Source organism: Lissotriton helveticus, chromosome 5_1 (assembly GCF_964261635.1).
Source record: "Lissotriton helveticus chromosome 5_1, aLisHel1.1, whole genome shotgun sequence".
NCBI classification, from domain to species: domain Eukaryota; kingdom Metazoa; phylum Chordata; class Amphibia; order Caudata; family Salamandridae; genus Lissotriton; species Lissotriton helveticus.
In genome coordinates this window covers 1,857,521,067-1,857,543,562 of record NC_136065.1, presented here as the reverse complement: position 1 = coordinate 1,857,543,562, position 22,496 = coordinate 1,857,521,067, and the positions used below count along the sequence as shown (strand labels likewise).

Below are 22,496 nucleotides of genomic sequence, written 5' to 3'. Positions count from 1 at the left end.
TAAAACTGCTCTGACTTCCACCAACTGCGCTTTACAGCCATTGTGCACAGAAACATGCATACACTTATCATTTATAAATGTCCACCAAAAAGCTGTATGTTGCCTAATGAGCACATGTTTTTCCACGAACGAGCACAGGTTTGTCCACGAGCAAAAATTTTATCCTTCTAAACAATTGCAGTTTTCAGTTAAATGAGTATAGGAATGAAGGTGCTCAAGGTGCTTGTCCAGTCATGTGTGGCGAGGCACGAGATTCTCCCTCCATATGAAATAATGGACCATACATGAACACCCTTTGGGTAGAGCAGCAAGTAGATGGATGCACGTTCTACACAAAAGAGATTGGTTTTAAGCACGGCTGCACATTTATGTGTCATTGTATGATCACATCATGCAGCAGGGTTTTTGGAGTTCTGCTACAGGGAAAGGCTAATTAATGCGGCATGCTAGGAAAGTAAATACAACTTATGCGGTACATCCAATATCCTCATTATCATGCTATTTTAATGCTCACTGAGCAGAACTTTGTTTATACACCTCCTATTTTTTGCCTTTCCTTTGGCTGTTTGATTAAAGTGTATACACTCAGCCTGATGTTATTCTTTTTCTTTGGGGGGGAGGGGATATATAATAGTTCTTTATTATTTTTTTTGTTAACACCAAATAAAAACAAGCATTGCCATAGCCAACAGGTCTCGCCTTTGGGACCTTATAAGTGTTTAGCCATGCAACAGTTGATGTTGCACCAAGGATATTGTGCTGCAAAACTAAATACTTATAACGTTCCAAAACGAGACCTATTGGCTATGCCAATGCTTGTTGTTTGTTTCAATTAAAATATGCTTGCCAGTTTCAGGTTACGATGCTTTTTTGTAAGCCTGATCCTCAACGATTGTGCAGTTTGTTCTACAGTTATTGCAGGGATTTTGAGCCATGATGTTGATTTTTATGTAGAGATGTAGTACCATCATGTAAACCCAAGAGACCAACAAATTTAAAACCAGAATTATATTTAGTAAATTACTTATTCTTTGATGTTTGATTCTAGTAGTTCTTTGTAACTGCAAATGCATCTCGATATTTTTTTAAACCTAAGACCCTATAGCACAACACTTTTAAAATCAATACAAATGAAGAAATGTCTGGCTTGCACAGAATTTTTAGAAATTAGTGCATGTTAGTTTTTGCGTTTGCTCTAAAGTTAAGTTATTAGCATAACCTCAATCATTTGTTTCAGATGTACATGGTTTCTTCGAGGGATCAGCTATCATTTTATGGAGTCCACTTGTGCCCTCACCTTCAGCAGTGTCTGATTCTTTAGTGTTCAGATTTGGATGTCCCCTGGACTCTCCTTCCTTAGCCGGCCTCCCGGCTCCGCTTTTCGCCACTCTCTCCTTATCTGCCTCTTCCTGTCTTGCCTTCTGACATCTCGCCTTCTACTACCCTTCATTCATTTTTATTACCTTTAGCCGCTCTCTCCTTCTGCATTTTACCTCTTTCCTTCTGGCAGCTCGCCTTTCTATTGCCTTTCACTCTTTTTATTTTGCCTTTTCTCACCGCTCTTGCACCTTTCCCCTTTCCCCTTTCCTTTGTTTTGCCACTACCCGCTGCTGCTGCCCCTGTGGCCCCTCCTGCCCTTGCCCCCACCTCTCAGCTGTTCCTACCCTCCCCCTACTTAATGGTGACTGCTGCGTGGCCACGCCGAAGGCGTGCCAAAGACAAACCCGTATGTGCACATCCGCGACTTGCCCGCGGCCAGCTGCAGGAACCCTGGTCCACCAACCCACAATTGCTACGACTTAGCAATTCTCAACACACTCAACCCGGAATAAACAACAACTGCCAGCTGTCTATGCCAAACACCACACTTGGTCAGTTCTCCTGCCGACACTGCCGCTGCACCTTCATCCACCTCCAGACGCCCAACGCCACCACCAACCCACCAAATGCCAGCGCACCCACACCCCTGAGCTGCATCCTCCTCAACGTTCGCTCCCTGCACAGACACGTAGTAGAAATCTGGAACCTCCTCAGCACCCTCCCACCTGACGTCACCTTCCTCACAGAAACCTGGACCAAAGCCAGCACCCAACATCGCAACTGGCATCCCCGACGGATAGAAGATCCAGAGGAAGGTCCGCCCCAATTACCCTGGAGGCGGACTCGCAATCATACACAAAAACTCCCTCCGACTCACCATATCCAGCACGAACGACTCCACATCCCCCCTGGAACTCCTGCATTTCCAGATCCAAATCCACCCCATAACGACTCTATGTGGCACCTTTCCCTAAACACCTCCTGGACTGCCTGCCACATTCACCACTACCATCGCAGACCTCATCGCACCCTACGCCCTCACATCCACGGACTGCGTATTCCTCAGATACATGAACTTCCACCTCAACAACCCCAGCGACCACAACTCCACCACCCTCCTGGACAACCTTGCCAACATTGGAAATCTTCAGCATCATACATGAACTCACCTAACCCCCCCAGTGAATCCTCCAACATCCCACCCTCCCAGGACCTCTTCAACAAACTCGCCTCCTACTTCCATCTCAAGATCAGAACCCTCTAAAGCAACTTCGACAAGCAGAACCTAGACACCAACGCTACTCCTCTAACCGACAATGCTTTCCAGCCTACCATCACCACCTGGACCCCTGTTACCACAGAAGACACCTCTAAGACCATGAGAAGTATAGACTCAGGAACCCCCACCCACCCCTGTCCGCCCCACATCTTCCACAGATCCACCGCCACCATAGCACCCGAACTACAACATACCATCAACTGCTCCCTCAAAACAGGCACTTTCCCAGACAACTGGAATGTGCAGATGTCAAGCCCCTCCTCAAGAACTCACAGCAGTTCCGACAGATCTCGAGAAATACTGACCCATCTCTCTCCTCTCCTTTGCAGCCAAAGTCACGGAGCAGATCGTCAAAATCTAGCTCACTAACTTCGTAGAAGACAACTCAATCCTCGATTCCTCCCAATCTGGATTCCGTAGCAACCACAGCACCGAGACTGTCCTCCTAGCCGACTCGGATGACATCCGCACCACCCTCGACCAGGGCCACACAGCTGCCCTCATCTTACTAGACCTCTCAGCAGCCTTCAACACCGTCTCCTACAGCACACCAACAACCAGACTCCAAGGCATCGGCACCCGGGGAACAGTCCTTGACTGGATCCACTCCTTCCTCACCCACCGAACCGAAAGAATCAGGCTCCCGCCCTTCCTCACCGAACCCACAGAGATCAGCTGAGGAGAACCCCAAGGATCCTCACCCAGCCCCACGCTCTTCAACATCTACATGGCCCCTCTCGCCACCATCGTAAGAAAACACAGACTCAGCATAGTATCCTAAGCCAACAACACCCATTTCATTCTCTCCCTCAGCAACGAACCTGACATCACCAGACACAACTTCCAGGAAGGTATGAAAGACGTCACCTCCAGGATGAGCAACAGCTGCCAAAAGCTCAAGTCAGAGAAATCGGAAGTCCTTTTCCTCAAATCCATCCCCTTCGCACCTGGAAAACCTTGACACCTGGTGGCCCACGGCACTTGGAAAACCTCCCACAGAACACACTTACAACCTCAGCATCATACTCGACTCCTCCCTCACCATGAACTGACAGAACAACGCCGTATCCACCACATGCTTCAACACCCTCCGCAAGACCTTCAAATGGATCACCCCGAATCCAGAAGGATCGTCACCCACACACTCATAACCAGCATACTGGACTACGGGAACTCCCTCTATGCGGCAATAAACAAATCTCTATTCCTCAAACTCCAGAAAATCCAGAACACCGCAGCTAGGCTTGTGCTCGGCATCCCACGACAACACATCACCCAACACCTACAAGAACTTCACTGGATGCCCGTCGGAAACAGTATGACCTTTAAGCTCCTCACTCACGCCTACAAATCCCATAACATCGGACCCCAATACCTGAACGAACGAATCTTCTTCTACGTGCCCAGGAGAAGCCTCCGATCCGTCGATCTTGCCCTAGCTGAAATCCACACATCCGCAGAGCCAGATCGAGGGGGAGTGATCCTTCTCCTAAATCGAAGCCAAGACCTGGAATGTACTCCCACTCTGGATCCGACGAACCCTCACACTGCAAGCAGTCAGGAAGAGCCTCAAGATCTGCCTCTTCAGATGAGACGAAACTGCGCAAACCCCCCCTCCTCCAGAGCCTTGAGACCCTCACCGGTGAGTAGTGCGCTTAACAAATACCTGATTGACTGATTGTTTGATTAGCTGTGGGGCTGTAGTGCCAATTAAGCTAAAAACATACAATGTATGCTTTAAGTTAAAATTTCAATAAGTTCATGTATTAGTGGGGACAATAACAAAGGGTACACGCTTTCTGTTATTATTACAGTGCCATACTATACAAACATAGTAGAAGCACAAACAGTGTAGTAATGCATTAAGGGACTCATTACAATGTCAGTCCATATGCCTCCAACCAATCGTCAGAGGCACACAGATGGACATCGTAGGTTTAGTCCGACTGCCTAATTACAATGTAGGCGTTTGGAGTTTAAACCGGCTGGTCGAACCGACTGGCTTCCAATGGGTGCAAGGAGCCCGTCGGCCAGTTGGAGGCCACACATAATCACCTATGGACGGCGTTTCTGCCATTGTGCATTGTGGCCTTCATTTGGGGGTTTAGGGGGCACCTATGGTACCCCCCTGTTAATCCATGCACCATGTGGCAGGCACTTCATGGTGCCTGCCACATGGTGCAGGGATTAACAGAAACTCTCATTTCTCTAAGGGAGCTTGTGCTGTTGCTGGTTTCCAACCGCAGCACAAGCTCCCATAGCGAAATCAGAGCGTGCAACTGCACCATGTGTAGTTGCATCATAATTCCAGTGTTGGGACAGCTGACCAGAGGTCAGTCAGTCCCGAGACCGCAGCGATGTCGGTCAGAGGCAACTCCGACTGACATCGTAATAAGCCCCTGACTAGGGTCTCATATTTTAGTTAAGGGGATTTTATTGTTGAGAATAAATCATCAGCAGTGTTTGAACTGTCAGTAAGTCTAACATATTCTATAAATATGCCCCACTACTCAAGCCCACATTATGAATTTGCTGGATTAAAGTTTGGGGATTCTGGGTGGCCTGAACCTCCAATTCTGGCCAGTATCCTCACACCAAAATCAGGCAATAACGATATTGGACCCCAGAATGGTGAATAGTTACAACTTTGCTGAGACATAAGCTAAAGGCTTATCAGAGGCCTTCATGGCCTGAAGAGAGAGAGCAGCACTGAGTATATAGACAAGCTTGAGATATTGAGCTCATATAGCTGTGTGCCTGCTCTGCTAGATTAGTCATGGTGTCTTAATGCTCACAGCTGCCCGAAGGTATGTCCTGCAAACGTGTCTGTGCTGGGGACGCATATGATGACAGTGGATTTGTGGACTGCTACATTTGAATAAAGACGTCAAACTTGGTCCTCTTCATCACTTCCCATGTGAGCGAAAGTCTTTTCAGAATGAAGTAATGGTAAAAACTTTTAAACAACAGCCCTTTCCATGATGGCGGTCCTGGAATCTCAATCCAAGATGATTAATCGTCCTTTTCCTGTGATGCCGGCTCCTTTTAGATGATATACAAGGGTGTCATTCTGAAATAATGACGCAATGCAATTCATTCATTCCCCACTTTTCATCACATTCTTCATCCCTTGTTTCTATTTTAGCCCCAGATTCTTGCTTCTTGCTTCCCTGGATACGGGCTTGGTTCTTGTTTTATTCATATTCATTCAGGAGGAGTTTGGTGCTTGTTATTCTCCTCATACATTCCATTTCTTAAAATAAGACTTCTCATGATACAAAAATCTAAGAAGCTGAGAACGGTTATAGGGTGTGACGCCACACAATGGGAGTTCTTCAGGGCAAATTATCACTATCCAAAAAGGTATTCTGAGAATTGATTTTGTATCCATTTCTGAACACTGTTTGATAGAGTCATAGAAACGATTTCAGCAGTCCCCCGAGTCCTTTTTTGTGAGTTGTATCACAGCGTCATGATCGCATGCCAAAATGTTTTTGTCATTGGCAAAAAAGCAGGGAGGCTTCCTGATTGTCATTGGCACAAAAGCAGGCAGGCTTAACTTAGAGGCAACGTGTAAAGTATTTATGTAACACACAAACAGTAATAAAGTGAAAACACAACACTAGTAAACTCCCACACCAATTTAGAAAAATAGAGCAATATTAAATCAATAATTTGCAACACTCAGTCATCCGATCATGCTAGACCGGGAGAAGGTCACAGGATCAGGTTGATCGCAATGGAGAGCAGGCCAGATAAAGGGGCCAGGTAAGTTGTGCTCAAAAAGTTACCTTCTCAAAGTTTGGTGTGAATAGTTCAGTTCACAGTTGAGAAGGCCACGAAGAGTGAGTTGTGGATGTTCGTCATGATAGGCGATAGATGGCCTGGTGTCTCAGATGATTGTTACTGTAGCGTGAAGATCCTGTTAGGCATCGCAGATGTCATTGCTGAAGCTTCCCATTGGTGCTCACCATTGGCTGTTGTTGCTGTAGCGCGAAGAGCAGATCTCCTCTTTACGGTTCTTGCTGGCGGTTGTGGTAGCGCCAAGAGTTGGGCATAACGGAGCTTCGTGTTGGTGATCATCATGGACGGAAAGATCTCGGCATGAAAGGACCTGTTCACTGTAATGAAGAGCGCAATACATCAGGATTTCTCCTTTTTGTTAGGAGGAGTGCTTTCTGATGCCAGCTAAGGATCCAAGACCTGGGGAGGCATGCTTAGGGATCAGTGACTCACCCTAGCAGAGGCCAGCAGGACTTAAGCAAGCCCAGTTGCAGGTCAAGGCCGGTCCAGTTGCAGTATGTCAGCAAGGCAGTTGCGGTGAGCTTGTTGTGTCCCTGCAGCTCAACACAAGACGTCATCCAACTGACACTTGGAGTCACGCAGGCTAGCTTGGGATGCAGAGAGCAGGTTAAGGCTTCCTTCTAAGAAGGCAGGACAGGCCTCAAGCAGCACTGACATCCTCAGGCAGCAGGACAGAAGCTCTTCTGTAATGTCCACAGGTCCAAGAGTGTGCTGAAGAGTTGGTCTGAGGGTCCAATATTCATTTTGGGTGCCAGCTTTGAAGTGAGAGAAACGTCTAGACTTCACCCCCTACATGTGCAATTTCAATCCCTTAATTAATTCATTGCCTTGGCTCGAAGGGGTCTGGGGTGACAATGTGCTGGTATCAACTACTTTTTGAGTGTGCTGAAGGCGGCCCTTGTGAAATGTAAATGGGGTTGGGAACAGCTCTGCCCCACCCAAACAGGCAGGTTGCCCCATCTTGCCAACATGTAATCCCCTTTTGTCTCACTCTCTTGGATGAATTCACAAAGGCCAACTGCCAACTACACCCAGTTGTATGACCCAGGAGATAGGCTGCAGGTGCGGAATGGTTAGGCCAAGAAAATGCCAACTTTCTAAAAGCTGCATTTTCAGAATTGTGACTTAAAATCTGACTTTACAGTTAAAGAAGATTTTAAACTACCACTCTTTTGAGATCAAACCTGACTTTTCTACCTGTTCTCAATCACACATTAGCACTTATTATATGTAATAGGATAACTCAATGTTATCCTATGAGGGAGGTAGGCCTCATAGTAGTGAAAAACACATTTGTGAGTTTTGCACTACCAGGACATGTAAAAACTTAAAAGTACAGGTCCAACTTATTAAATACACAGACTGTTTAGAACCTACCCTAGGGTGACTCATATGTATTTAAAAGGAGTTGTAGGTCTGGTAAAAAGTAGATTTTGCCTGGGTGGAATGGCTTTTTTTTTTTTAAACGGCACGCAGGCTGCAATGGAATGCCTGAGGTATGTTTTAAAGAGCTACTTAAGTGGGTGGCACAATAAGTGCAGCACTCCACTAGAGCTGCGCAGTGGCGGCTCACACAGACAATGCTATGGGGTGGTGAGAGGGGATGGGCGGGTAGGGTGTGGGGTAGTGGAGCATAAGGTAAGTGATTTTATTTATTTATTTATTTACTTTAATCTTTCCCGTTGTATGTCAAACTCCACTATCCCACACCTCACCCCGCCCCCACCCGGCCTCACCGCCTCCCAGTGTTTCCTGTGCGAGCCGCCACCGGTGTTGCGGCAACAAATTATACAGTCTGCAACCGGTCCCAGGATTCTTGTTTCCGGTCCAGGGAGGATCTATCCTGGGAGTTCAGGCTGGACAGTTCCCATGTGGAACAGATTCAAGACCGATTTGCATATGGCTGGGACAAAACTGGGGTGGCGTTGTGAGCAAAGGAACAATGGAGTTCACCCATATCTCTTGACTGGGCGTTGAATGTTACATTTGTTCACCATTCGATTTATCATTTGTTATTGCAGGACTTTTGGCCTTAAGTGGATGGGTATGCTGAGAAATGGGCCCCTTGCTCGCTGTGCCACTGAATTCAAGCTAGCCTAGCTGATGAGGGTGTAATCCTGAAACCGGTCCCAGGATGTTTGTTTCTGGTTCAAGGAGGACCAGGTTTGGTAGTTCAGGCTAGACTGTTCCCATGAGGAGCAGAGTCAATACTGATTTGCATGTGGCTGGGTCCAAACTGGGATGGCGTAGTGAGCAAAAGAACGCTGGATTTAACCCAGATGTCTTGACTGGGGGGTCAATGTTTAATTCGTTCAGCATTCAGTCCATTATTGGTTATCACAGCTCTTTTCACCCACTAGTAGCATTTAATTTACAGGCCATGCACTGGCGGCTTGCTGAGAGAGGGATGCAGGGCGGTGGTGTGGGGCAGGGGAAGGGTAGGGTGAGGAGGTAGTGGTGTCAGACATACGATGGCAAGGAGTAAATTAAGTTTTATTTATTTTAAAGGTTTTATATAGCGCTGGCTGGACCCAGAGGTATCAGAGCGTTTTACATGAACAGCAGATCATAGTTACAGGTTACATCGTTACAAAGGTTACACAGTTATTAGAGCATGGCAACATAGTTACTTGTAAGGTCGAGATGAACAATAAGCACAAATAACGAAGGGGGAAAAGCAGGCAGGGGGAAAGATTCTGGCAAGGGGGAAGGAGCTGGGGAAGTAGACAGGTAATGAAGGCGGAAAAGAGGAGGGAAGGGTGATGGACACCGCATGGAAAGAGGAGGGGAAGGGCGACGGGGACACAAACCGGTCGACGAGTCAAAGCAACGTCCAAAGTCCAGTAAGCTGTGATCCCAGGGGAAGTGGTATCACTTCCCTATCGCAGTTGCGAGAGGCTCCCTAAGCGCAGTGGACTCTCTCAGAGGGTCTCTGAAACTACAAGGTCTACTTTACTGGATCCTTCCCCAAAAAGGGGAGAGGGAGTGCTTTGGCAAGGGGTGGCATACCATACCTCAGCTGTGAATGGCTCCCTTGGCGCAGTGGACTCTCTCAACGGGTTCGTTGAGACTCCAGAGTATAAATAGTGGATCTTTCCCCAACAAGGGGAGAAGGAGAGCTTAGTCAAAGGGCACAAAGGACAGGGGGCTAGGCAGACAAGCAGGCAAGGTCAGAGAGTCAGGGGAGAGGGGATAGGAGCTAGAGAAGTAGACAAAGAGAGAAAGAGTACTAAATGGGAACAAATTGAATTAATGACTTATAATATAGCACTGGCTAGACCCGAAGGAATCAGAGCGCCTTACATGAGGAACAATAATGTTGCAATTTATATCAGTTAAAAATTACATAAGTATCAAGAAAAGGATTTAAAGAACATAGGGGACAAGGTGAATGGAGCAAGGAAGGGTAAGGGGATAGGGTAAAGGGGTAGGAGGAAGATAGGATGTAGAGACAAGGGGAAAATCTGCCCAAGGTCCGGCTGGGTAGGTGACGGCAGGTGGGGGGGGGTGAAGTCCACACCACATCTCCTCTTTGGCTATATGGGTAGCTCCACCGGGCATCAGCCAAATCACTAAGTCGCCACAGTCTGGGGTAAGTTCCGCAAGTTCCAAGTCCAGATGTGTAGGCAGGTTAGGGGATAGGTTCACGGTCTGGTCAATGTCCAATTGTTGTCCCAGGGAAATAAAACAACGTGTAGGGGGCCATTTTGGGGTCAGGCAGCGGACTGTACTGTACACTGGTGGCCATCCTAAGGTCAGCCATCTGGCAGTTAAAGTCAATATCCAGGACAGCGGCCACCATAGAATAAAAAATCCAGCATGCACACACCATCACACGCACAGACAAGCACACACAAATTTGAGCAAACTCTCTCAAATGTGCACTGACGTGCACACATACAAGCACATAGACAGAAAACATCCAAGAACACAAGCACACATGAAATCGAGTGTTCTAATACAAAAACACCCAAATACATGCACATGAATACATCATCACATGCACAGACATGCACAAGTACACACAAATGCGCTCACACTCTCATACACGTAGACACGCACACATCCACAAGCACACATACAGAAACTATCAAAAAACACAAGCACACATACAATCACATGATCCAGAACAAAAATACCCAAGGACATAAACAAATACATGCACACATGCACACACACACACCATCACATGCACAGATATGTACAAGCACACACAAATGTGCGCACACACTCTCATACGCGAACAGAGGGTGCATACAAGTACGCATACAGAACCATCCACACGCACAAGTACACATACAACCCCATGCTCTAATAGAAAGACACTCAAAAACATGCACACATCATACACACAGACATAAGCACACATACAGAAACATCTGCTCACACAAACACAAGCATACATAGAATCACATGCTCTAATACAAAAACACCCAAATACATGTCCACACCATCACATGCACAGACATGCACAAGCACACAAGCCAATAGGTATGGCTTAAGAATACATTGTCAAGCCAGACGAACAAATCCTTGAAGGTAATGACTGCTCTCCTCCGGTCTGTGTTGCTGCCCATTTTGTTCTTGTGATGAGTGGAGGGCCAGCCTGCCCAGTACCTCCTTCCCCGGGTCTAGTGAGAAGAACGCGGATCTCGTACTCTGTATCTGGATCCAGATGTCAATGCTTGTATGTTGGAGCATGTACAGCATGAGTTTCCGTCCATGAGCCTGTAGTCATTTTGTATTCCACTTCATTCAGGATAATGGGCCCATCACCAATGATGGAGTTGCCGTTAAGTTGAATCAGCAGGTATGTAGACCCCACGCCAAGAAGCTGCGGTGGTGCTATAAGTTGCTGTGGTTTTTAAGGGGCCAACTGAGGCCAGAGTAGGACCAGCAGTACCAGAGAGTTGAAGCGGAGGGGCCACTGGGGCCGAGGGCACCCCACGAGGCGCAGGAAGGGCCGCAGTAGCGTAGAGAGAGGGTCTTCATGATGTGTAGCACACCCACAGGACCAGAGGTGCGGCGCCACCCGATTTCACAGTAGCTAAACAAACGTGGAGGGGCCCCAGCAACCCGCAGTGATGAGGTCCGGGCGCCGCAAGGATTACCACACCAATGCAGCCCAGCCGCTGAAACAGTCCTATTTTGTAGGTGCGAGGGCCGACACCTCAGCTCCCCGCGAAGCCACCCCGTGCGGGACCGGGTTGTAAAGAGTTAACGGCTAGGCCCGGTCGCGGCCAGCAGTAAGCCAGGTCCCAGCAGGCATCAGGGTCCGATGGTGGTGCCGCAGATCGCAGGCGGAGCCAGCCCGATGGAAGAAGCCAGCAGCACAGGGGGAGGGTAGCGCGGCCGCCAAACAGAGGCGAAGCTGACGGGGAACCGCAGGAACTGGCGCTCGCTACAGTGCTAGCTCAGCGATGCAGCGAGCACAAGGTAAATAGTTTTATTTATTTATTTCCTTACTTTACTCCTTGCCGTCTTATGTCCGACCCCACTGCCCTCCACCCCGCCCCTCCCCTGCCCTGCCGCCCGGGAGCACTCCCTCTGCGAGCCACCACTGAGGCCATGTGTTCATGTGGTACCATTATACTAAGCACTTTTAAGTAAATTAAATGTGCCAATCAGGTATCGGCCAATTTGACCATGTTTTTGGGAGTGAGCACAAACACGAAAGCCAACCAAAACGAAATTAAGCAACACGAGGTGATTGGGCAGACAGTTGGAGAGAAAAACCACCCTAGGAGCTGTCAGATCTAATGCCTAGATTACCAGGGCCTTTTCTGATGTTCTTCCAGTGAGTTCGTGGGCAAATCTGATGCAATTTTCTGCTTGTCCAGGGGGGGTTTGGGGAGTAAAGGTTGGGGTGGTGGGGTCAGTCCAGAGGGAATGCTGCCTGATCCCTGTCTTCTGCTCTTGGCAGACGGAGGTGCACTCAGAACCAGGCCTCTGCCTATGTCCTTATTTGTGGGTGTTTCTGGAGTTATACCCATCTGCCCTGGGCCCTGCCTATTTGCTAGGGCTGTCCCTCCTTTTGCCAGTTGCAGACCCATGCCCAACATTGCAGTTGTAGTGTGGAGGTTCTATCAAGCGGTAGCATACCCACTCAGTCTGTTTCCCTGATGCAAGTGTTGGTGAGGTGGGGGCCTGTTTGCTCTGGGCTACAGTCAATCACATTTCATGTACTCCTATAGTAGTTTTCAATGCTGTCATGCTCCCCCTTGAAGAACCGGGTTATTTAAGACCCAGCGGTGCCAGGGGCACGCCCAAAGTCTTCGGGTCCACCTGTCTTAGAATACAGAGACACGGGACTCTTCGTAGAGGCGTCAAAGATCAAATTTATTGGCTGCAGCCAGTAACAGAAGTCCTAGAAGTCATCACGGTATGAGTTCTCAGTACACTGCTCAATTTTACAAAGCAAGTCATCCCTTTTTATGCCAAAAATCACATTCCAGACAAATACCTTACATTTACAAACTGTCCAATCACATGTATCCACACCAAAAGTATTGACGGTAAAACCCACTTTTCAGTTACCCGGCCCATGATCAATCATTGGTCAAACCCAACATTCTTCTTAAGACAGGTCGAACGAACCCATAATAAAAAAAGGCACATCCCCATCGTAAACAGACCATAAAGAAAGGAGCAGAAACAGGTGAGAGTAGGATAAGGCATATTTGTGTGCAATAAAAACTTTTACGATGTCCTGTGCTCTGATCCTTAATCTTGATCAGCTAAAGGGCAGGAACTGGTTTAACAAGGTCGGCTTCAGGCAATAGGGTCAGTTCGCTCAGGTCATTCAGTAGTCAGCTAAAGTGTACGTGTGCTAAAGACTCGTTCGGTCGTAGTCATCGGCCTATGTGAGGGCAACCACAAAATGGCTGCCGTATACAAAATGGAAACCAAGCTTCAGAACGAAATCTTCAAATACACTACGAATCCTTGGGCGTAACGTAGCGAAATCACTCGTACTTGCCGAACTCATCGGTTACGGTTCCTCGTTACCCAAATCGTAACGGAACCATGACATTTGAAACATGGGTTCAGAATTCACGGAACCTCAGACCCTCCTTTTACCCTTACAAACTCACGTCAATCTAAGTCCAGGTCTATATTCATTAGATCATTAAGATGCTGTTGAAGCATTATCTTGTTCCTCTGTGTAGCTCTCGAGGCAGGCGATCCCCTGACACACATAGTAGCACAAAGGCCACATATGGCGGGACCGCACTGTATACAAAGACAACACGAGAAAAGAATTGCTAAAGACACACCAATGATCGTCAGAATCTTCCATCCCCAAACGGATAATAGTCCCCAAAACCATCCAGTTAACGACCAATCTCCTTTGTCCACATGTATAGACTCGGAGATCTTATGTAACCTGGAAATGGCCTCGTAAACTTTCGGAGCATTATCTGGGATAAAAACGCAGCAACTCGATTGGATCACTTTACATACTCCACCTCGATCTGCGAGTATGACGTCTAAAACCATACGATTTTGTAACGTCATAAGGCGATCCGCTTGAAGCTCAGCTGTCAGATTACTAAGGGCACCAGCAGTTTCGTTTATGGTGGATTCGACCACTCTCGTCAATTGTCGTAAACCTCTACTGTTAGCCATAGGTCCCCAAAACGGTAAGAAACCTTTAAAGAAGTCTCCCACTTCTTGTCCAGCAGTATCTTCCTGATCGAAGACACCTCTAACAACTCTCGTTTTGTGGTAATCTGAAGCAACAGTATACGTAGGAGGCAACAAGTATCCAACATAACACGTTCCCGAAAAATCATGGGGCAACCATGTATATGCTCTGTTGTAACAAACAAAATATGTGCCCTTAGCTGCCAAAAATGCTGAGCTTTCGGATTTTTGCCATTACCTTGCAGACAAAGTTGACCTCGGTGGGGTACGACCCAAATCGGAGGTGACCTCTTTCGTTTCTGCCTTTCACTCAGACTGACACTGTAACCAGTCGTGTTCCATCCAACATAAGCCGCTAACTCTTCCTTAGGAATAGTCCTATACGTGTCGATATCTCTGCTCATATTCATAACTCCCTTCACCAAAGCTTGATTACTTAAGTTATCTCTCATAGAATGTAGAGGATAAACTTCCAGGGCGTAAATGAACATAGTCTGAAAAGCCCATATCGACCCATTCTGACTAAACGGTAAAATCAGATAAGGAACAACTCTACCTGTAGTATGTGGCATAAGACCACACACCCAGCAATTAGAAATGTTCACTACCAACTGATGCTGGTGTAGTAGCTGTATGAATGTGTTATGTACAAATTCTGACCTTCTAATCTGCTCGTGTTCAGGTAGGACATGAAAAGAATGCACAGAAGTAGCAGTAGAAAAAGACATAGGTTGGGAGGTGGGTGCAGAAGTCAATTGGGTAGCGAAAACAATCCCACCCGCCAATGCTAACGCCATGCTTAACCGCATGCGCGCTGCAGCGATTTTCGCGCTACGCAGCTTTTTTCAAAAAGCTGCGTTAGATGACGAGCTCAGCTCGTCATCAGCGTGCGAGCGGCGCAACTGATGACGAGCTGAGCTCGTCATCAGCACCGAAGGGGTTAAAAACATCAGGACACATGTTATCAGAAAACATTTGCTGTACATTAATTTACACAATTTCATTTTAGAGTTCTTTCTCACAGCAGCTCTCTCTGTCCCAGGAAACTCCATCCTCTAACCGTGCCGTTCGCGGCAGTTGGTTTTCTTCTGCTAAGGAATGCGTCTGTCAGTCCAGGGACGGCCTGAAACCAACCAGAACCGTCGACCTTGTGTCTATGGCCTGCAATCCCAAGTCTTTATACCGCGACCCTACAGCTGAGCTCGAATGGCAGCTCGAAAAAGAAAAATAGGCCAAAACAGTTTCTTGGATGAGAGAGTGCAGTTCTCCAAAAGCAAAAGGAGGAAAAAAAAAATTAAACTTTAATTGTCAATTGTTTCTCGGTCCTAAATTATAACGGCCTTTACCAGGCACTGTGTGATCTGTAAATAAAAGTTCAGGCTCAGTGGTGTCCAATTTCAAATCTGGAGGTACAGCTGCTTGTAGAATGTCGTCGTCCTCTCGTTCAGAATTTGTCCCCCCTAGATGTGCATCGCTAAACGGCATGAACTTCGGCACTTGTTCTGTCTCTGAATCACCAACACCATCACTGGTCGTACGGCAGAGGTAAAGGCACCCTCTTACAATATACGCCGCGAATCCAATTTTTCTTCCCGAAGACCTTCACCGAAGTTCTTGTGGACAGGAGCACTTGGTGGGTGCCAGTCCAGCGGGGCTGCTCGTTTTTGGTCCGCTGAAAATTCCTCACTAGGACCCAGTCACTGGGATTGATGGTGTGACCTGGATCCACAGATGCTGGTGGCAAGTTATCATGAACCTGTTGATGCAAGACACGCAATTTAGCCATCAAATCATACAAATAGTCCACCAACACAGGATATTCGATGTCACTAAACTTCACTGGCCTCGGCACTCCCCACACATTCGCCGGACGTCCAAAAATTATTTCATAAGGACTAAGGCCAATCCGGGAATGTACTGTAGTTCTAGTTGACAAAAGTGCCAACGGCAAAGCATCTGGCCATTGAAGACCAGAACTCGCCTGAATTTTGGCTAACTTTAGCTTCAAAGGGCCATTGTAACATTCCACTAGTCCAGCTGATTGGGGGTGATTTGCAGCATGGAACTTCTGTCGGATTCCCAAACCCCCGCACACTCTCTTCATGATCTTCCCCACAAACTCACTTCCGTTATAACTCCACACCATCCTTGGCAATCCGAACCTAGGGAAATATTCTTTGAGCAAGACTCTAGCTGTGGACAAGGCCGTATTGTCTTTTAAGGGGTATGCCTCTACCCATCTAGAAAAGGCACAAACAACTACAAGGACGTATTTCAGGTTGTTACACCTTTCCATGTGGATAAAATCCAATTGCAGAACCTCAAACGGATACGTCGGAGGCGCAAAGTGACCAGCTGGAGTTGGAGTTCCCTTGCCAGGATTATACATCAAACACACCATGCAATTCTTGACCACATTCTCCGCACATTTGGGAATTCCAGCATTCTGCCATACTGGAGCCAACAACTTACAAATTCCTTTCACACTAATGTGAGACAAACCATGTGCCATCGTAACCACCGCAAACACATATGCATCCGGCAACATCCATCTTTGGTGTTCTGATAACTCAACCCAACAACCAGTCGAATCCAATCTACCCGTAGTTTCTCTCCACACGTTCTTTTCACTTTCAGTAGCTTCAGATTGGATTGATTTCACACTTTCAATTGTATCTTCACGCATTCCCACTGCACCAATCCATCTCGCAGGGCCTGCAACATACATTCGACTCATCACATTCTTTGCTGTTTCTTTCGCAACTTCATCCGCAAACGCGTTACCACGACCAACATCATCCGTAACCTTCCGGTGAGCACTGCATTTCACAATTGCAACTTGCTTTGGCAAAGTAAGTGATTCGAGAAGCTCATTCACCAACTGTCCATGCTGAATCTTAGTCCCATGCGACGTCAGAAATCCTCTTTCTCTCCACAAGCGTCCAAAACTATGGGCAACACCAAACGCATACTGACTATCGGTGTACACATTCACTCTCTTTCCTTCAGACAAAACACACGTTCTCGTTAATGCAATCAATTCCGCTGCTTGTGCTGAATTATAGCTCACTCGTGCAGTTTCAACAACTGTACTTAATGTCGTGACGGCATATGCTGCAGTCGTATCACCATTCCGGAGCTTGTAGCATGACCCATCAACCCTTAGTGTACCATCAGGATCCAAAAGAGGAGTGTCTTTCAAGTCGACTCTCCCTTTTGTTTCCTCTTCCGTCCTCAAAAAACAATCATGCTGTTCCTGACCATCTGTATCCACAGAGATCGGCAATAATGTCGCTGGATTCAGTACATTGCACCGCTTGATGTGCACATGACTAGCCAAAAGCGTCAACTCATAACCCGACAACCTCGCACTAGTAAGGTGTTGAGTCTTGGTTCGATTTAACAAAGTATCCACTACATGTGGAACCATCACAACCAACGTATTAACCATCACCAATCCAGCAGACTGTCGGATAGAAACAGCCACTGCCGCTGTAGCTCTCAAGCAACTCGACAACGCTCTAGCTACCGGATCTAAAGTCGACGAGAAATACGCACATGGACGCTGCTTGTCCCCAAAAGATTGTGTCAACACTGACAACGCACATCCTTCTCTCTCATGCACATACAGTGTAAAAGGCTTGCTGTAGTCGGGAGTACCCAACACAGGAGCAGAACACAATGCATCACGCAACTCAGAAAAACTTTTCTGATAATCGTCAGACCAAGGAAGAGGATACGGAGTATCCTTACAGGTCAATGCCAATAGAGGTTTTGCCAGCAAAGAAAAATTTGGAATCCACTGTCTACAATACGACGTGATACCCAAGAAAGCACGCACTTCTCTCTGTGTACTTGGCACAGTCATTTGCGCAATCGCTTGAATTCGTTCCGGGGTCAACCTTCTTCCCTCCTTCGACAAGAGATTACCTAAGTAGGTCACTTCTTGGCGATAATACTGCAACTTAGAAGGTGACACTTTATGATGCAAGTCCGACAAATGTCGCAACAAAGAAAGAGTAGCTTCTTTACAAGTTTTCTCATCATCAGCGGCCACTAACAGATCATCCACATACTGAATAAGAGTAGCACCAGCAGGCAACACAAGAGTATCAAGCTGAGTTTTCAAAGCCTGGCTATAACTAGAAGGACTTTCGCAATAGCCTTGGGGAGCTCTCTTAAACCAGAAGCTTCGGCCTCCTAAAGAGAAGCCAAAAATATCTCTACTTTCCTCAGCAATTGGAATGCTGAAGAAAGCATTCTTCAGATCTATAACCGAAAACCAGGCAGCTGAAGCAGGAATCAAAGTCAACAAAGCAGTAATATCCGGAACAACTGGAAACTGTGGCACGACAATCTTATTAACCTCTCTAAGATCAATCACAAACCTATAAACAGGTGGCTGAGAAGAGTCAGTGCGCTTTAGGACAGGCAAAACCGGACTGTTACACACATTACCTCTCGTTTCTTCAATCACATCTTTCTCAATCAAATCATAGATGATCGCTAAAAGCGCTCTTTCACCATCGCTAGAAATCCTATATTGGGGAATACGCGGCATTTTAACATTAGCTTTAAGCGTTACAACATAGGGTGGAATCTCCAAAAGACCCACATCATTAGGACCAGTAGCCCAAAGAGTATCAGGGAGAGAACGCAATTCCGGTGGAAGCCGATCCTTAGACAATAACATCGGAGAGATCACTTTTTTACCCAATGTAAGTTGTACTCCCGAAGGAGAACAATGCAATGTCGCATTCAACCTTTTCAACAAATCCAAGCCTAACAAATTCTCACCACAACCTGTCGTTAGAATGAGAGGTGCTTCCAACTCACAAGGCCCTATAGAAAGAGACAAAGGACTAGAAACTGGATTACGAACTGGGGCGCCAGAGAATCCTACCGAAACATTCGTTAAGCCAGACAAAGGTGCGCCAGGGAGTTTAGAGTGCATGATAGAACTCTTCGATGCACCAGTATCCAAAAGAAAAGGCTCTACCACACCCGATGTGGCTACTGCAACATAAGGCCCACTCTGATCTACTGGAACCGATACTACTCCCTCTCTTTGTCCATGGCTGTCCTAGCAATCATTATAGTCAGCGTTCTCACTCTCAACATAATAGTCATCAGCATAGTACTGAGTCGACCGACCAGACGTCATTTTCTGTTGATCAAAGCAATTCATAGAATTTTGTGGGGGAAAGGAACGTTCGTTCTGAGGAAACGCACCACGTCCTCTACCCCTTGACACTTGTTGAAAACCACCACGACCTCTCGGTGCCGGGATACCACTCGCACGTTGTCGCAACACAGGGCACTCATTTTTATAATGACCTTCCTCCTTACAATACGCACACTGATTCAAACCCCAGGGGGGTCTTGGAGGAAAATACCCAACATTCTGTTGCAGTCTCTGAAATGGCGGAGGTTGCTGAAACTGTGGGCGTTGCTGTGATTCTTGCTGATTCGAGCGAGGCGGATACGCCTGCTGCAAAAGAACCTTCGTCTTTAAGTCTTTAGTCTTTTTCTCTACTCTATCTTTCTCGTCCTTATCCCTATTCTCATAGTACTGTGCAGTTGCCAATATCTGGGCCGACGAGGAAACAGCCCAAGAACTCTCAGAATCTTTCAATTTATTACATAGTTCAGGCAGTAAGTTAAAGACGAACTTATCTACGAACAATCTTTGCCCACCTTCCGTACTCATATCCTGACCACTATGATCTATAAATGTCTCTTCAAATCTAGTGAAGAAATCAGATACACTTTCGTCCTTCTTCTGCTTACATGCTGCTAAATTATCCCAATTCACTCGTAAAGCAGGCATCATCGTCTTCATTAAATTAATAATTCTACCTGGCAATTCCGTAACCAAAGGTTCAGGTTTAGCACCTCCCTGTTGTCTACCATCTGCAGCAATAATATTTGCCCAAGTATCTCCTAATTCTGCCGCATGATTCTCATGACGAATCTTCGCCCACAAAGGTTGCGGAACTACATTACCCATCAACATATCGATGTCGGCTAAATTCATAATACATGCATCTACTGTCTGGGACAACTCTTTGTAATAACCAGCAGGATTCTTACGAGGATCAGGTAAGGTCTGCTTAAGAGCCAAGACCTCTGCTCTCTTCCAAGGGACATGTACCCATACCCGCTGAAAATGAGCCGGTGCGGCAACGATACCCTGATTTACATCAGCCTGAACTGCTTCCTTCCATACAGGAGGAACTTCTCTCATGGGATACTCTCTCGCTTTTCTTCTAACAGAGGAATCAGGTTCGTACAATGTCTGAGGCGGAAGGCTAGATCTAAAAGCCAGTATCGTCTCGACGGCATCTGTAATATCAGATTCCACTATCATCCCTTTAGCAAAATCCGACTGAACATCAAGTAGTTCCTGCGGGATCAAACCCAAATCATTATCTTCCCATTCCTGACGCAGAAACATACACATTACATTAAAAGCATACATTTGCTTGGGCGGTTCCCACTGAAAGAAAGCATCCATAACCGCTGGCAAACTATGCCTTGAGGCATTCATAATCCATTTACGAGCTAACAAATCCAACACAGCACATTCCTCGGAACCAGGAAGCTGACTACGACTCTGCTTACATTCCAAAACAGGGGTCATATTCAATGACCCAAACAATGGAGACAATAAACTAGAAACAGTCTCTGTCATTTGTTTTCGAACAGAAGGAGAAGAAGCAGACATAAGAACAGGAGAATAAGTATTTTGAGGCAAAGAGGGTGTAGGAATAAGAACAGTAGGAGTCTCAGATGCAGAAGCGGAAGGGAAAGGAGTTTGAGGCAAAGCTGGTAGCGAAGCTTGCGACCCTAGAGCGGGTTGCGCAGGAGGAGGTAAAGCCATCTGTGGAGTACCAGGTGGCCGAGCAACAACAGGAGGTTGAACCACAAAGGGTGGAACAACCGGAGGTAATAGAGGTGCAGTAGCACCCTGCACATAAGGAGGTGGTAATCTCAGTAAATGAGACATCAAGGGATCTTTTTCAAGATCTTCAGTCGCTTTTGGAGGAGGAGACGGCAAGGCCGGATAGCATTTATCTATGGCCGTACAACGCTGCCTATCTGAAACTTCACTCGCTCGCTCCTCTCCATCATCCCTATACTGCCTAGCAGCTGGTAGTACTGACATATTCTTATCTTTCCTATCTCGTTTAGCTTGTTTAATTTCTCTCTGTTTGGCCTCTTTACGCCACAGGCGAAAGGAGTCAAACATTGCCGGCCGAGCTTTCTTCTTAAATAGTTTAACTTCCAAATTATCTAGAATCTCTGTGTCATAGCTACCATGATGTGGCCATTTTAAAACACCGTCTTTCCTAGTGTAACGGACCCATACTTCATTAAACATAATGGGGCCCACGCCGTGTTTAGAATAGAGCTCATAAGTCGGAGTTCCAACCGGAGGTATCGGACACGAATCCTCCAATCAGGAATCCCTGTTGCAACCACAACCAAACCAAGTACCAAATTTGCTACGATTAGGCATCTTCGCTCACTAATCGAGCTTCAAACTTCAAGGCATTATCTCTACTGATACACTCGTAAATATACTAAACCCTCGGCTTTGGAAATTGCATATTTCAAATCAAAACTAAGGACCAAACAAAGAACCAAAGGACCAAAGACTAAGGACTGGGAGCGACCCACTTATACTTAACTGAGGTATCAGTCACGCCACCAGAAGACCCATCTATCGTCTCGCCGTACAAAGCATCACAAATGGGTCCAAGACAGGGCGACAGTCAGGGCAGCAGTCCTTCGTAGCCGCCAGGAAAGCGGGAAGCCTCGCAGCAAAGACCTTCAGTCCACGTTCGACATACTGGGGTCGATGAAGTGGGGGCCCTCTTCCGGAATTTCCTCACGAAGCTCCTCACGATCTTCAGGCTTGGACCGGTACCGCTGAAGTCGCCCCATGTTGGGCGCCAACTGAAGAACCAGGTTATTTAAGACCCAGCGGTGCCAGAGGCACGCCCAAAGTCTTCGGGTCCACCTGTCTTAGAATACAGAGACACAGGACTTTTCGTGGTGGCGTCAAAGATCAAATTTATTGGCTGCAGCCAGTAACAGAAGTCCTAGAAGTCATCACGGTATGAGTTCTCAGGAGACTGCTCAATTTTACAAAGCAAGTCATCCCTTTTTATGCCAAAAATCACATTCCAGACAAATACCTTACATTTACAAACTGTCCAATCACATGTATCCACACCAAAAGTATCGCATGACGGTAAAACCCACTTTTCAGTTACCCGGCCCATGATCAATCATTGGTCAAACCCAACATTCTTCTTAAGACAGGTCGAACGAACCCATAATAAAAAAAGGCACATCCCCATCGTAAACAGACCATAAAGGAGCAGAAACAGGTGAGAGTAGGATAAGGCATATTTGTGTGCAATAAAAACTTTTACGA

The 22,496-nt window shown here is 46.7% G+C and overlaps 1 long non-coding RNA gene across 1 annotated transcript in view; it reads right to left on the bottom strand.

Annotated features, from left to right (window-relative positions):
• Positions 1-22,496, bottom strand: part of LOC144753848 (uncharacterized) — a 195,432-nt gene that overhangs the window by 107,923 nt on the left and 65,013 nt on the right. The window lies entirely within an intron of this gene.